Genomic DNA, 15,324 nt, shown 5'->3' with positions numbered 1-15,324 from the left:
TTCTCAGTCCCCTAGACTCGCTCAGTCATCTTGACTCTCTCTGTCCCCTAGACTCGCTTAGTTGTCTTGACCCACTCTGTCCCCTAGACCAGTGTCTCTCAATTTTAGTCCTCAAGTACCCCCAACAGGTCATGTTTTCAGGATTTCCCTCAGATGAAACGGCTTTGGTAATTACTAAGGCAGTGAAACTGATCAAAACATGACCTATTGGGGATTACAAGAAAAACAGAAATGGAAGGCGCGCACACCTAGTGCATTACCAAAGATAATTTAATAATAAACATGTTTTATATAAAAGTGGGTACTCGCAAAATGCAACTGACAAAACGGCATAAAAACAATGCATGGACATATACAGAACACGGGGTACAGCTGACGCGTTTTGGGGCGCACCCCCTTCCTCAGAGCCTTGAGCCTAGCTCTGAGGAAGGGGGTGCGCCCCCGAAACGCGTTAGCTGTACCCTCTGTTCTGTGCATGTCCATGCTTGTTTTTTTTTTTTTTGCCGTTTTGTCAGTTGCATTTTGTGAGTACCCACTTTTATATAAAACATTTTTATTATTAAATTATCTTTGGTAATGCACTAGGTGTGCACGCCTTCCATTTGTGTTTTTCTTGTAGTTCCTTTCGGATTACCCCATCAGAGGAAGGCAGCATCCACCCAGTTTTGGATACCATTATATACCTTTCACACCACCATTTTATTTGATATCTGTTATTCCACACCTTGGAAGACCTACCGGTATTAGCGCTGGAAGTAACTGTGTTTTTTGGATGACCTATTGGGGATACTTGCAGGGCCGTCTTTAATTTTGATTGGGCCCTGGGCAAACATTTTCTTGGGGCCCCACCCCTCCATTCTGAGACATACAAAAAATAGCAGGTAGACTCAAAATCAGTTTACTGCAGCAGATCACGCAGCAATTGCAATTGTTTGCCAGAGGTTACAGCCTATCCTTACTGCTCACTGGCTGGTTTCTAGAGGTTACAACACATAATTTCTGCTTGCCGATTGGTTGCTAGAGGTTGATGTACATTATTAGCCCTCACTTGGTTGCTAGGGGTTACAGTACATCATTATCACTTACTGATTGGTTGCTAGAGATTAAAGCAGATCACTACTGTTCGCTGATTGGTTGCTAGAGGTTAATGCACATCATTACCTCTCACTGAGCAGTGGAGCAATCCCAAATAATTGAGCAAGTAAAGGCACATTAATACACATATTACAGGAGAGTGTCAGAGAGTGCAGACATACTGCAGGAGACAATCAGAGACTGTGGACATACTGCAGGAGACAATCAGAGACTGCGGACATACTGCAGGAGATTACCAGAGACTGCGGACTTACTGCAGGAGATTACCAGATACTGCGGACATACTGCAGGAGACAATCAGAGACTGCGGACATACTGCAGGAGATTACCAGAGACTGCGGACTTACTGCAGGAGATTACCAGATACTGCGGACATACTGCAGGAGACAATCAGAGACTGTGGACATACTGCAGGAGATTACCAGATACTGCGGACATACTGCAGGAGACAATCAGAGACTGTGGACATACTGCAGGAGACAATCAGAGACTGCGGACATACTGCAGGAGACAATCAGAGACTGTGGACATACTGCAGGAGATTACCAGAGACTGCGGACTTACTGCAGGAGATTACCAGAGACTGCGGACATACTGCAGGAGATTACCAGATACTGCGGACATACTGCAGGAGACAATCAGAGACTGTGGACATACTGCAGGAGACAATAAGAGACTGCGGACTTACTGCAGGAGATTACCAGAGACTGCGGACATACTGCAGGAGATTACCAGATACTGCGGACATACTGCAGGAGACAATCAGAGACTGTGGACATACTGCAGGAGACAATAAGAGACTGCGGACTTACTGCAGGAGATTACCAGAGACTGCGGACATACTGCAGGAGATTACCAGATACTGCGGACATACTGCAGGAGACAATCAGAGACTGTGGACATACTGCAGGAGACAATAAGAGACTGCGGACATACTGAAGGAGACAATCAGAGACTGTGGACATACTGCAGGAGACAATCAGAGACTGCAAACATACTGCAGGAGATTACCAGAGACTGCGGACATACTGCAGGAGATTACCAGAGACTGCGGACATACTGCAGGAGACAATCAGAGACTGCGGACATACTGCAGGAGACAATCAGAGACTGCGGACATACTGCAGGAGACAATCAGAGACTGTGGACATACTGCAGGAGACAATCAGAGACTGCGAACATACTGTAGGAGATTACCAGAGACTGTGGACATACTGCAGGAGACAATCAGAGACTGCGGACATACTGCAGGAGACAATCAGAGACTGCGGACATACTGCAGGAGACAATCAGAGACTGCGAACATACTGCAGGAGATTACCAGAGACTGCGGACATACTGCAGGAGACAATTAAAGACTGCAGACATACTGCAGGAGACAATCAGAAACTGCGGACATACTGCAGGAGACAATCAGAGACTGCGGACATACTGCAGGAGATTACTAGAGACTGCGGACATACTGCAGGAGACAATCAGAGACTGCGGACATACTGCAGGAGACAATCAGAGACTGCGGACATACTGCAGGAGATTACCAGAGACTGCGGACATACTGCAGCCTGCAGGAGACAATCAGAGATCGCGGACATACTGCAGGAGACAATCAGAGACTGCAGACATTATACAGGAGATGGTCAAAGAACTTTCAGCAATGCACAGCTTTACAGTTGAATAACACAGCTCAGGGTTTCAGCAGTCAGGCATTTTATGGGTGTAAAGACATACCTGGCCAGCCAAACTCACTACATACATTCAGGTGTGTGGGCGGGGCTTCCACTCTCTGCTCTCACTACAACAGTTCCACTGATGCTTTGTGTTGGGGGCTGCATCACCTATGAATTGGGGCCCCGATGACAGCTTTGCAGAGCGCACAGAGGATACAGGAGGATGTATTCCCGCGCTAGTCAGCTGAGAGGGGCGGGGCTGGGAGCTCCACTGACGCCGCCCACGTGCAGCCTGTGTACTCGGAATAGAGCGTCTGTAGTGAGAGCCAGTGATCGGAGTGGGAGTGTCATTGGAGCTCCCGGCCCCGCCCCCGGACCTCTGTATTCACCAGCCAGTATAGAGGAGGCGGGGCCGGGAACTCCAATGACACTCCCACTCCGATCACTGGCTCTCACTACAAGCCGTCACGTAGGCGGGGTCAGAGCGTCAGTGGAGCTCCCGGCCCCACCCCCTCTCAGCTGGTTAGCACGGAATACATCCTCCCGTGTCCTCTGCGCACTCTGCAAAGCTGTCATCGGGGCCCCAATTCACGGCTAGCGCGGGCCCCCCAACAAAGATTGGGCCCAGGGCAAGTGCCCCGTTTGCCCTGCGCTAAAGACGGCCCTGGATACTTGAGAAATGGAGTTGAGAAACCCTGCCCTAGACTTTCTCAGTTATCTCAACTCTCTCTGTTCCCTAGACTCACTCAGTCGTCTTGATTCTCTTTGTCCCCCAGACTTGCTCAGCTATCTCAACTCTCACAGTCCTCTAGACACAGACCCACCTGACTCCAGAATAGAGTACTGTCTGCTGAGTGGAGCACACCTGTCTTCTTATGGGAGCTGCTAGCTATGGCCAAGCCTATCCTTATAAAGGCTTTGTGCACCTGTATACACCCCTCATGGTCTCCGTGGCTGCAAGTTTGAGCTTTCTTTCAAACTTTTGTTTCCGGTCCTTGAATGCCCTCTATGGTCACCTGTAGTTCTTGGTTTTCTGTGACGGTTGCAGACCCCCTGAATTATTATCGATTGTAGTATACATTGCCCTAAAAGACCGGGAAGGCTTGTACCCTAAATGGACAGCATCCCCTGAGGAAGCCCAGAAAGTGGGGCGAAACATGTTGGGAACTCCATCTAAAGTGCTGTATCCATAAAAACTATGTTCTATGTACTTGCCATAATTGTTTTTAGACCATTTTTTATCTCTGTTTAAATAAAATATATTTTATATTATTCTTCAAGATCACTGTATCTTACTTGCACCTTCAAAATCCCACAAATTCCTCTGTATCTATTCAATAAAGGGATGTGGTGCTAAAAAGAGTGGTTTGTCCGTGGCTAAAAATCTATACCTGCTGGTCTCCAGTAAGACCTGAACACTGGGTTGAATACTTCTTCCATCCCAAAGCTCTTTGACGCCTCCAAACTGTGGAACCCAAACCGGGAATACCCAAACCCAAAAAAAACGAACAACCACCTTTCTCCACTCAGAATCGATATTCTGGAGCCCTGCACTCTAGATTCGCGTGAACCCTGTGTTACTTTTGCTTACTTTTACACAGTGGCAAGGCCTCGCACTGTCACATTAAGTAAACAAAAAAGTTGCTCACTCCTGTTTGCTGATCATTCGGTTGATACTGTTACATACATTTAAAAAAAAAAAAAAACCACATTGTAGTCACTGTACTAATGAGTGCTGGCTGCGTTTAGAATTTTGTATTGCTTTCATCATAGGAACATTGTGGAAATCTCAAGAAGTCGAGGCTTTCTTGCAAATGTAACTACTAGAGTTGCCAAAGCATTCTCAGAGCCTTTGATCCATGTTCATTGCTTTCATTTAGCTAAGTGGTTACTGAGTTACTGTGTACTGAAGCCGGAATTAATTGTTGTTGATTTTTTTTAGTGCCTTGGTTGCAGAAAACTGTTATACTGCGATGTCGCATGTAACAGGAACTGGTTTGCAGCTTATTGCAACAGTGTGGAAAATCAGGGGGTAGTACAGACTTCCACAGTATTGTGTTTCCAAATGTCCCTTATCTGATGTAACTTTTAAAGAGAATCAGTTAGGACTGGGCTCATATACAGATCTAAAGATTCTGTCTTTAATTTATCAAACCCAAAAACAAATATTTATTATATTGCAGCTTACCACTTTTCAGATGTGGCGGCTGCATTCGTTTTCTATTTTTAGGCTTTATTTCTATTATTTTCACCTGGTGATCCTGCCAGTAAGTCTGTTGTTTCTAAATAAAACAAGCTGTCTGGCAGATGCAGCAGTTAGAGGATTGAGACAAACCATTTAATACTGACATAGGTGCTTACAGTGACCAGCTTTTTATTTATTGATGTAAAACCTTTATCCTAAAAGGAAAACACCTGTTTGCTGTAGCTGCTTATAAAGTGTGTGTATACCCAGCTTTACAGCGGCCAAAGCTATTCATAACTATTCGCATGTAATTGCTCACACAGCGATTACCTGATGATCGACTCTAGACATAGACAGTCTGCGTCCAGGGCTGACCATCCTATAGGTAACTGCTGCATGAGCCCTCTTAGGGCTTGTTCACAGGGATGGCCAAAGAGATGTAAAAGCAGACAGTTGAGCCGCGGTATGACTACCCACCTCAACCAGGAGATGCAGCAACTAAGGGATGTAAACATGCTATGGCTGCAATGCTTTGCTTCGCCACTGCAGAAAAAATTACATGGCACGTAACATTTGTCAGGCAGTACAATTGCTCAATGCAACCCATTCAAGACTCACTCAATTTTCTTGACTCACTCAGTCCCCTAGACTCACTCATTCATCTCGACTCGTTCAGTCATCTCAAATATGTCTGTCCCCTAGACTCACTTAATATTCTTGACTCGCTCAGTCACCTCGACTTTCTCAGTCCCCTAGACTCGCTTAGTTGTCTTGACTCTCTGTCCCCTAGACTCTCTCTGTCATGACCGTCTCAGTCCCCTAGACTTGCTTACTCGTCTCGACTGTCTCGGTCTTCTAGACTTGCTTACTCATCTCGACTGTCTCGGTCCTCTAGACTTGCTCAGTTGTCTCGACTTTCTCAGTCCCTGAGACTCGCTCAGTCGTCTCAACTTTCTCAGTCCCCTAGAATCACTCAGTTGTCTCAACTCTCTCAGTCCCCTAGACTAGCTCAGTTGTCTTGACTTTCTCAGTCCCCCTAGTCATCTCGGCTCGCTCAGTAGTCTCGACTCTGTCTGTCCCCTAGACTCACTTAGTCATCTCGACTCTCTCTATCCCCTAGACTCACTCAGTCCTCTAGACTCCCTGTCCCCTAGACTCGCTCAGTTGTATCAACTCTCTCTGTCCCCTCGACTCGCTCAGTTGTCTAGACTCTCTCAGTCCCCTAGACTTGCTTTGTTGTCTCGACTCTCTTAGTCCCCTAGACTCGCTCAGTCCCCTCGACTCACGCAGTCATCTCGACTCGCTCAGTTGTCTCGACTCTCTCAGTCCCCGAGACTCGCTTAGTTGTCTCGACCCTCTCAGTCCTCGAGACTCGTTTAGTTGCCTTGACCCCCTTTGAATGCAACCCATTCAAGTGAAAGCGGGTCACCATTTTTAGTATAAAAAAAAGGCGGTGAGAATATATGTCACCCCCCCTCACCGCCTGTCAAACGTCCTATAAAAAGCCATCCTATCCTGTTCTCTTTTTATTGCTTTTTTTGTGTGAAATAACTGGTGTTTCTGCCAGTCCCTCTGCTTTCCTATTGGTCTGTCCTCTAGCTATGCTGGAACTCGGCTTGCTTTCAGGACTTGTCCTGACACGCTACCCCCCCCTCCCCCCCGGACAGCCATTCACTGGGAAGACTAATGTGCTACTGTCTCTCCTCCTCTAGCTTTCTGAGGTGTTAATGCGACTGAGAACAGATGGAATGTGATCACCTATAAAAAAGGGGAAAAAGAAAGTACATGGTCTGGAGCTGAGTGAAACTAGGAGGAGGGCCAGCATGACTGGGGCCTGCAGAAGAGGCGGAGTATTAGTGGGTGATTTTGATATGCTGCAGTCTGCTTAGCAGATTGAAGAGTTCAAAGCAGAGGGTGTGACCTGTAGTGGGTAGAGAGGAGGGGGATGTTGGAAAAGTACAACAGAAAAGTTGTTTATAAACTGACTATATACTGCATATGCATTATGCCTGTGTAAGCAGCAGGTGGCGCTGTAGTATTATAGTGTATAGTTACTATGATATAACAGGATGTTTGTCTATCCTCTCTCTATGTACAGGGGGTCCCCGGGTTACAAACAAGATAGGGACTGTAGGTTTGTTCTTAAGTTGAATCTGTTTGTAAGTCGGAACAGGTAAATTTTTAAAGTGTAGCTCCAGCCAAAAAATCTATTTTTAAGTTTTTTAGATAGCATAGGGAAGGGTTATCACCCCTGTAACATTTGTTTTGCTGTCTGTGCCCCTGTTCAGAAGATTTCACCTCACTTTCTGTCCCAATGACAATTGGATTTTGAAAATTTGGGGTTAATAGGGAAATAAGGATAGGTGATAAAGCATCAGTGGAGACACCTTTTACCCATATTAACTCTTACAGGAGTGAATTTCCCTTCCTAGGGGTAGATTTCATCTCACTTCCTGTTGTCTCCCTCCGTTTGTAAGTAGGAGTCGTTTGTAAGTCGGATGTTTGTAAGTAGGGGACCCCCTGTACTTGGATTCTCTTTGTTCCTGTGTTTATGTTTCTCCATTCTGTAAAGACATGCATTGATAAGCCGTATTACCGCACACAACAAACTTCCAGCATGATTTCAATACTCTGCTAACAGGGGGATCGTGTCACAGCTCAGTCACAGCTCATCACAGCATCAGACAATTTTCTCCTTTTGTTCCTGGACTTCACCTGTAGGCAGAACAAAATGTTGGTGACTGGGACAACATGCTGTCCCAGCTTAGAACTGTGGCTGTGGCCAGAGGTCCTGAGTGGCTACAAGACAAACTATCAGACTTATTGCAGGAGCACAGGCAGGTATTTCCTGGGCCCTCTTTTAGTCACCCACGTGCTAGGAGGTCTAGGCCTTCTGAACACTTTATTCCTGAGTATGGGAGCCCCTCAAGGGACCCTCTGACCCCACCAGCCAAGAGCATGCCTGCTTCCCCTGGTGTGTGAGTTGGGAGGAATCCCTGTCTATGGCGAACCCAGGGCGTCATCTGGCACCCACTCCCCTGCCCTCACACCTTCACAGTATGGGTGGTGCAGCTGGCTATACAGGCTCCCTGCCTATGTCTAGTGCGGCCCGGCATGGGAGTGGCGGGTGCCGGCCAGGTCCCGGGAGCGTCCAGGCATCGCAGAGCGTGCGCCGCGGATAGAGGGGGCTGAGCGTCGGCTGGTGAGGCTTTCTCCACCCCTCATAGAGCCCAGCGTGGGAGTAGGAGAGGGAGCGCCCGTGGTTCCGGTGTGACGGCGACGGCTGCTGCTGACATCATCAGCGGGCATCCGCCGGACTCTGGGGCCGGCAACTGCACCCTGGAGCCTGCTGAGGGGAGAGAGCGACAGCGTGGCTTGGTGAACAGAGCTGGTCTGAAGGGGTGCTCAGCGGCTCTGAAGATGTTGAACTCCCATGCGCTGCACGGGGATCCGGATCTGCGGCTGGATGTCCTGAGGGACAGAAGCAGCCAGGTGAGCCTTTTGTTTCATGTCCTCTTTCTTGTTCTTATTCAATCTCTATTCAAGGGGGCTCCAGGGGGGCTTAGATGACAGCTCAGCAGGGATCGGGTGTGGGACCATCGGATTCCTCTGGTCAACGGCTGGCAGTGTCTGCGGTAACTACAGCCTGTAAGGCGTCGGACGACAAAGCGGCTGACAAGGGAGTTGTCGGGGTACGTCTGGCAAATGCTGAAAAAATGTGATGTGTGTTTTGAAGGGCCTTTGGGTGCGCATCTAAAACGGGAAGTGAAGGAGCGTATATGGAAGGGTGAGTATATGGAAATGTATTTCTTTGTTGCCATTGGAGAAATTTAACTTTACAGTTAGACCAGATGGATGTAAGGAGGAAGAAAAAGGCGGTATCGGCTGATTACCCATACATCCTCAAACTGGTTGCAGGCGTGTGCAATTTTAGCTAGTGTCATTGGGGTGGTAGATACAACCGGTTAATTGTGAGTATATAGGCCTTTAAAGACCTTAGACTGGGCATAAGCTGAGGTTGGTTTATTTGTTATGCATTGACTGTATTATATGCATTAAACTTGTTTTCTTGTGAATATTGTATTTAATGGTTTGTAATAAAATGCTGCTATGGCCATTCGACTCCAAATAAAATGTGTTGTCTGGCCATTTTGGAAGGAGGGATTGGTCAAGTGTTTAATGTTTTATAGATAATTGGAGCCTCTACACTCTGCCGGTCCCTCAGTCATGTTTTTTTTTATATGTATACACAAATGTTTTGCCTTTCTTTTCTACAGAATAGTTTGTTTTACCAGGTGGGGGTTTACATATACTTTAACATTATTTGTGATTCCAGTTCAAAGCACTGGACGTTACAAGGAAGGACACAGCATTTTTGGCAAGATCGACCTTAGTCGCAGAAGAGAACTAACAAACACATCTAAGGAGTGGTAAGTTGCAATATAATAAGTTTGTGTTTTGTGGTTTATATATACGTATAAAGTAGCTGGGCCCCCTTATTTAAAGAGTACCTGTATGACAATCCTGGTCAAAACCAAATTGTTTTTAGATTTCTTACTTATATAAATATATGCGAAAAAATGTTTGCTTATTACTTCTGCACACCGTGCTTGCGGCTTTATAATGTTCAGTGATCCTAGTGACCATTATACACAAAGTAATAGACAATCCCCAAATTTAAAGGTGTTACAGAAGCAGGAGAAGATGAGGACATTTTCCCGTGGGAATACCTGTTCCAGTGACAATTGTCTTATAGGGGTTGATTTACTAAAAGACAGAGAGTGCAAAATCAGATACAGCTGTGCATGGTAGCCAATCAGCTTGTTCAATTAAGCTTTGACAATAAAACCTGAAAGCTGATTGGTTCATATGCAGAGCTGCACCAGATTTTGCACTCTCTAGTTTTAGTTAATGAACATCATAGGGTCTATCCCTTGGCTTTGGCAAGATTACTTGTTGTGTTTATGGGACAGGAAATAAAGGGAAATCTCCCCAACATTTCTCTATTTAAAATAAAAAAAAAATACACTTGCATATAAGCGAACGTGTAAAAATAAAACAACTTCTCCTCTGATCTACAAATTGTAATAGCTGAGTATTGCCACTAGAGGGCAGTGTGCACCAGCCTTTGGTTGTATCATTTGTCCATCGAAACCTCCGAAACTACACTTGCACATACTGTGCTTGCAGCGTATTTCTACTTTTTTCCGTCACAGTTGAGAAACCCCCCACCAAATGTTTATGTTCCCATTCACACAGTATACCTAAAAATATTAATAATAAAAACAAATTCTTGCCTTTCTAGTTGTTCAGCAGATTTATATTTGGGACTCTTTAGACAGCTTCTGTTGTTCAGAATGGGCAATTGGGTGGCAGATGTTGGCCAGTATAAAGAAAATTAACATACAATGCACCCCTCCAAAGCTTTGAGCTCTTTAACGACTTCAGCCCACGAAGGTTTCACCCCCTTCATGACTGGGCTATTTTTTCCGATACGGCACTGCACTACTTTAACTGACAATTGCGCAGTCATGCGACACTGTACCCAAACAAAATGTATGTCCTTTTTTCCTACAAATAGAGCTTTCTTTTGGTGGTATTTGATCACCTCTGCAGTTTTTATTTTTTGTGCTATAAACAAAAAAACAACTTACGCTTAGATAGTGGCGCCCTCTTTTGCTTGCTTTTAGGTATACTCAGAACCTGGTTCAGGGGAGCATCAACCATCTCCAGCACTAACAATTGCTTTCCACCACAGTGGTCAGCCCATGGTCCTGCACAACGCCTAGAAAAATTGGATTATCAAAAAACAGCCAGATCAGGGAACCTTTATCTTGACTATTGATAGTTTAAGGGCTATATGTACTAATCAGAGTGGGAGGTCTTCTGTACCTGATGCCTACTACTATGACAATGGTTTTCTGTCAGGTCTGGAGGTACCTAAAATAATCACACAAGGTTGTAGAAGATTGCGGGAATTTATTGGAAACGACCCATCAAGGCTGACACACAGTGGCGGCTGGTGCTCAAAATTTTTTGGGGGGCGCAAACAAACTGAGAAATACTGAAACCCCCCCCATCAATTGCAGCCTCACTGTGCCCAACAAATGCAGCAACTGTGCCCATCAAATGCAGCAATTGTGCCCATCAAATGCAGCCACTGTGCCCATCAAATGCAGCCACTTGTGCCCATCAAATGCAGCCACTTGTGCCCATCATATGCAGCCACTTGTGCCCATCATATGCAGCCACTTGTGCCCATCATATGCAGCCACTTGTGCCCATCATATGCAGCCACTTGTGCCCTTCATATGCAGCCATTTGTGCCCATCATATGCAGCCACTTCTGCCAATCAAATGCAGCCACTTGTGCCGTCAAATGCAGCAATTTGTGCCCGTCAAATGCAGCCACTTGTGCTCAGTACATGCAGCCACTTGTGCCCAGTATATGCAGCCACTTGTGCCAATTAAATGCAGTCACTTGTGCCCATCAAATGCAGCCAGGCTCGGCTGCCACTTCACTAAATCGCGCCCCCCCATCCCCCCCCCCGCGCGCGCGGCTGGTCCGCCGGCACTTACCTCTCCTGGAGTGACAGGGCTCTCTTCCTCGGCGGGAAGCAGTGGCTGTGGGTCCCTTGTCCCCTCGGCTCGTCTTCAGGCTTCCTCCATCATGCCTAATGCTTTGGCCAATCAGAAGACAGGTCTCACTGACCTGCCTGCTGATTGGCAGGAAGGAATGTTAGTGTGAAAATAACGAAAATGAATTCGCTATGCCACACAACAGGGTGGGATCGGGACACAGTGCTCTGCGCTCCGAGCCCACCCTATTTTGAAGCCTATTAGAGCCTCTGGCTCTAATCACGTGCTTTAAAATACACACCCCCGCCATAGTACTTTATGTGTCCGGCGTCCTGAAAGGGGCCAGGCACATGAATAGGGAGGGTGGCGGAGGTGTCAGGGGAGGCGGCCGCCACTGAGACACATATACTGCATGTGGGGAGGTGCAGCGTTGTGCGGTGACAGTAAACACCAGTTCAGTTGCAGTAACAGAAATGTATTGAAGTTCAGTAAAGCACAACTACCCCGCTGGAAGACATCCCGACCGGGCACACTCACAGAATGTTGCAACGTAGGGTACAACAGCAGGTCTCAGGTGCATTGACAGCATCTGCCTTGAGAGGTGCGCGCCAAGCCCGGGAACCAGGGTCTTAAATAGACTCTGCCAGACAAAAGATGGCCACGAGTCACATGGGGCACCAGCATCCAATCAGATAGCTGTCCCCTGTGATCCAGGAAACCATGGGGGAGCTGTGCAGAGCTGTGTAATTACTTAATCACACAAAGTTGTGTCATTGCAAGATTGTGTGCGATTGTGCCTTTAGCTGTGTAGCAGCTGATGGTGACCATCGACCCAACGCCTTGACTAATCACAAGAGCTTTACATTTACATTAGTGGACTGTGACTTGCTCATCAGTTCATCTGCCATCACTGAAGCTAGCCATGCATGGCTCATATTCATAGAAATCAGGCAAAATTTAAGCCATAGGTGATCCTATCGGTACCACCTGGCTCAACAACCTTTGATTGGGAAATTGAAGGTGCTGGGTGGAAAGCCAGGGGACCTTTTAGGCTGAGCATACATGTAAAGATTAATAAAAACTAGCCAGATTATACAACCATCATCTTGACTTTTAGTTTAATGGCTACATTTACTGATCAGAGTGGTAGGTCTTCTGCACCTGATGTCTACCGCTATGACAACGGTTGTCTATCAGGCCTGATGAAACCTAAAATAATCACATAAGGTTGTGGCATTGCAAGATTGTGTGCGGTTGGTCTTTTGTGTCTACAGCTGTGTAGCAAAATGGATGGTGGCCATTGACCCAACACCTGCACCTTTATCTTAATGCATTAAGATAAAAAACTTTTTGTGTGTAGCAGCCTCCCTAGCACCCCCTAATTACTTACCTGAGCCCCCTCTCTCTCTCCAGCGTTGTCCACGAATGTCTAAGCCTTCCGGGACACTCCTCTTGATTGGCTGAGATACAGCAGCGGCGCCATTGGCTCCTGTGGCTGTCAGTCAAAGTCAGTCAGCCAATCAGGGGAGAGAAGGGGCCGGGCCGGGTCAGGGTTTCTGTGTCTGACTGGACACAGAGCTGTGACACAGGCTCGGGTGCCCCTATAGGAAGCTGCTGACTGTGGGGGCACTGAACAGGAGGGAGAGGCCAGGAGCAGCAAAAAGGGACCTGAGAAGAGGAGGATCCAAGCTGCTCTGTGCAAATCCACTGCAACAGAACAGGTAAGTATAACGTTTGTTTGTTTGTTGTTGTTTTTTTTTTTTTTTTTTTTAACGCGACTTTACGATCACTTTTAGGGCTTTAGGTGATAAAGAGTTAACATGTGACACATGTTCTACGGCTGGCTGATTACGATGGATGCAGGCTGGAGGTAATCATCTCACCTGGTCTCAATCAGTCATCTGCTGATCCTATGTAAAACATATGCTTCTCTTATTAAAGGGATAATCTGGCGTACCTACCATGTGTAACCAGTGTATATACTGCACATATCATAGCTTTGTTCATACTGGACCCAGTTGTGTGTACACAGATCCTGATATAGCCAGACATGTACAGGACTGACCTGAACAAACTGGTCAGATTCTCATGTCATGGTCTGTTCCGTTTCTTGTGTTCCTGCACCATATACCTGTATTATTAGGGGATCTGGCAGTGAACCACATATAAAAACAACTGTACTTTGAAGGGTGGGCGGGAAGGGGGATTTGGGAATGTCCCAGGCCGGATGCTCCTTGAAGACTATTAATCTCCTCTGTCAGTCTCCTTTGTGTAGGATCTTCAGGATTAGGGAGGGGTGTTATGTTACCTCTGATTGAAGAGCTCCTGAAAAATGACAGGAAATGCAGAATATAGCAAATCCTTAAACTAACTGAGGATGTGCTGGATAGAAATGGCAGCCCTTCATTACAGGCCTATGAGATACAGCTGTTTTCTGCTTTTAAATATGTATTTGATCTCATAGATGAATTGCAATCATCTAATCTGGAAGCCAGGTATAGGAAACCATCAGTTATCCAGCTGTTGTGGATCTAAAACAGCCAGCGAGTCTTGTTGACAACAGCTGAGAGGCCAGAGATATTTACATCAACTGTAAAGATTGCAGTACTCTTGCAAATAATTTTGTTGAGTTTTATTGTCTGAAGTCTATGAAGGTTCTCATTTATCCAGTTCATAGTATTTCTAGTAGTAGTTGGTGATATTCAACTGGACTTCTTCTGTTGAAGACATTTCATAGCTTACCAAGCCACTTCTTAAAGTGGTGTTCCGGCCGAAATTATACTTTTTAAATAAAAATACCCCTATAATACACAAGCTTAATGTATTCTAGTAAAGTTAGTCTGTAAACTAAGGTCTGTTTTGTTAGTTTATAGCAGTAGTTTGTTATTTTATAAACTTACAGCAGGCTGTGGCCATCTTTAACTAAATATTAAAAGTGTAGCGCTATGGTGAGAAAGCAAGTGTAAAAGGTATAGGACAGAAGGAAGTCTATTTACATTTGAAAGAGCGAGTGCCCTCATCTAATCCCAAACCTGAAAGGTATGTATACTAGATAGTGCAGTGAATATGGGTGTAACATCCAATATCACCACACCTGTAACCAGGTGAAATGCTCTATCTTTTCAGGAAGAGCACAAAACAACACAAAAGAAAAATAATGAATATATCAAAAATTATTAAATGAAACATCCAAACTTATTAGTGGTGAAAAAAATATAGTGTCAAAAGTGTCCACAATGCAAGTGGGGAGATATACCTCCCAAATAAGCAATATAAGCATAATATATTAGTCCATATGATGTATGGCGTGGTTGACCCAAATTGAATCCCAGGCGGGTAGCATCACAATAAAAAATCCAAATCTGAGTAAGGGATGGAATACTCTTACCGACTTTGGTGGACTCACAGGCCGTTGGCGGTGAGTCAATTGGGCTTGTACTGTCTTATGATGGATGACAGTGTCAGGATGGCTTGTACACCGGAAGGGTTCCTCCTCAGATGGGGGGCCAAGAACCTGCCCAGAAGGTCTGCACGGTCACCGTCTTTCTCAGCATGCATGGACCATGTATGAAGAAAAAACAAGGAGCCTCCACATGGTGTAAATCCAAAAACTATTTTTCAAATAGCGTTTATTAGATCACTCAAGATCATCAAACAATCCAAAAAGGTTAAAACTGGCAGAATCGATTCAAGTAGTACAAAGTGGATATAAAAATTAGTAAGTGTGGTAAAAGTGGCTGGGTACAGCAAAGAAACCCGACCGGTTTCGTCTAAAAAGACTTCGGCTGGGGTATATGC

At 45.8% G+C, this 15,324-nt stretch overlaps 1 protein-coding gene across 4 annotated transcripts in view; it reads left to right on the top strand.

Moving 5' to 3' along the window:
* ACTMAP (actin maturation protease) overlaps positions 1 to 15,324 on the top strand; it is a 341,161-nt gene that overhangs the window by 17,626 nt on the left and 308,211 nt on the right. For all 4 annotated transcript variants that reach the window (XM_073598539.1, XM_073598538.1, XM_073598542.1 and 1 more), the window contains one exon: positions 9,284 to 9,377. The gene's annotated coding sequence lies outside the window, so the exon portion shown is untranslated. The remainder of the gene's footprint in view (positions 1 to 9,283; positions 9,378 to 15,324) is intronic.

This window comes from Aquarana catesbeiana, linkage group LG09 (assembly GCF_042186555.1).
Source record: "Aquarana catesbeiana isolate 2022-GZ linkage group LG09, ASM4218655v1, whole genome shotgun sequence".
NCBI lineage: Eukaryota > Metazoa > Chordata > Amphibia > Anura > Ranidae > Aquarana > Aquarana catesbeiana.
Note: the sequence above shows the minus strand (reverse complement) of the source record. Positions and strands in the feature narration are given on the sequence as shown.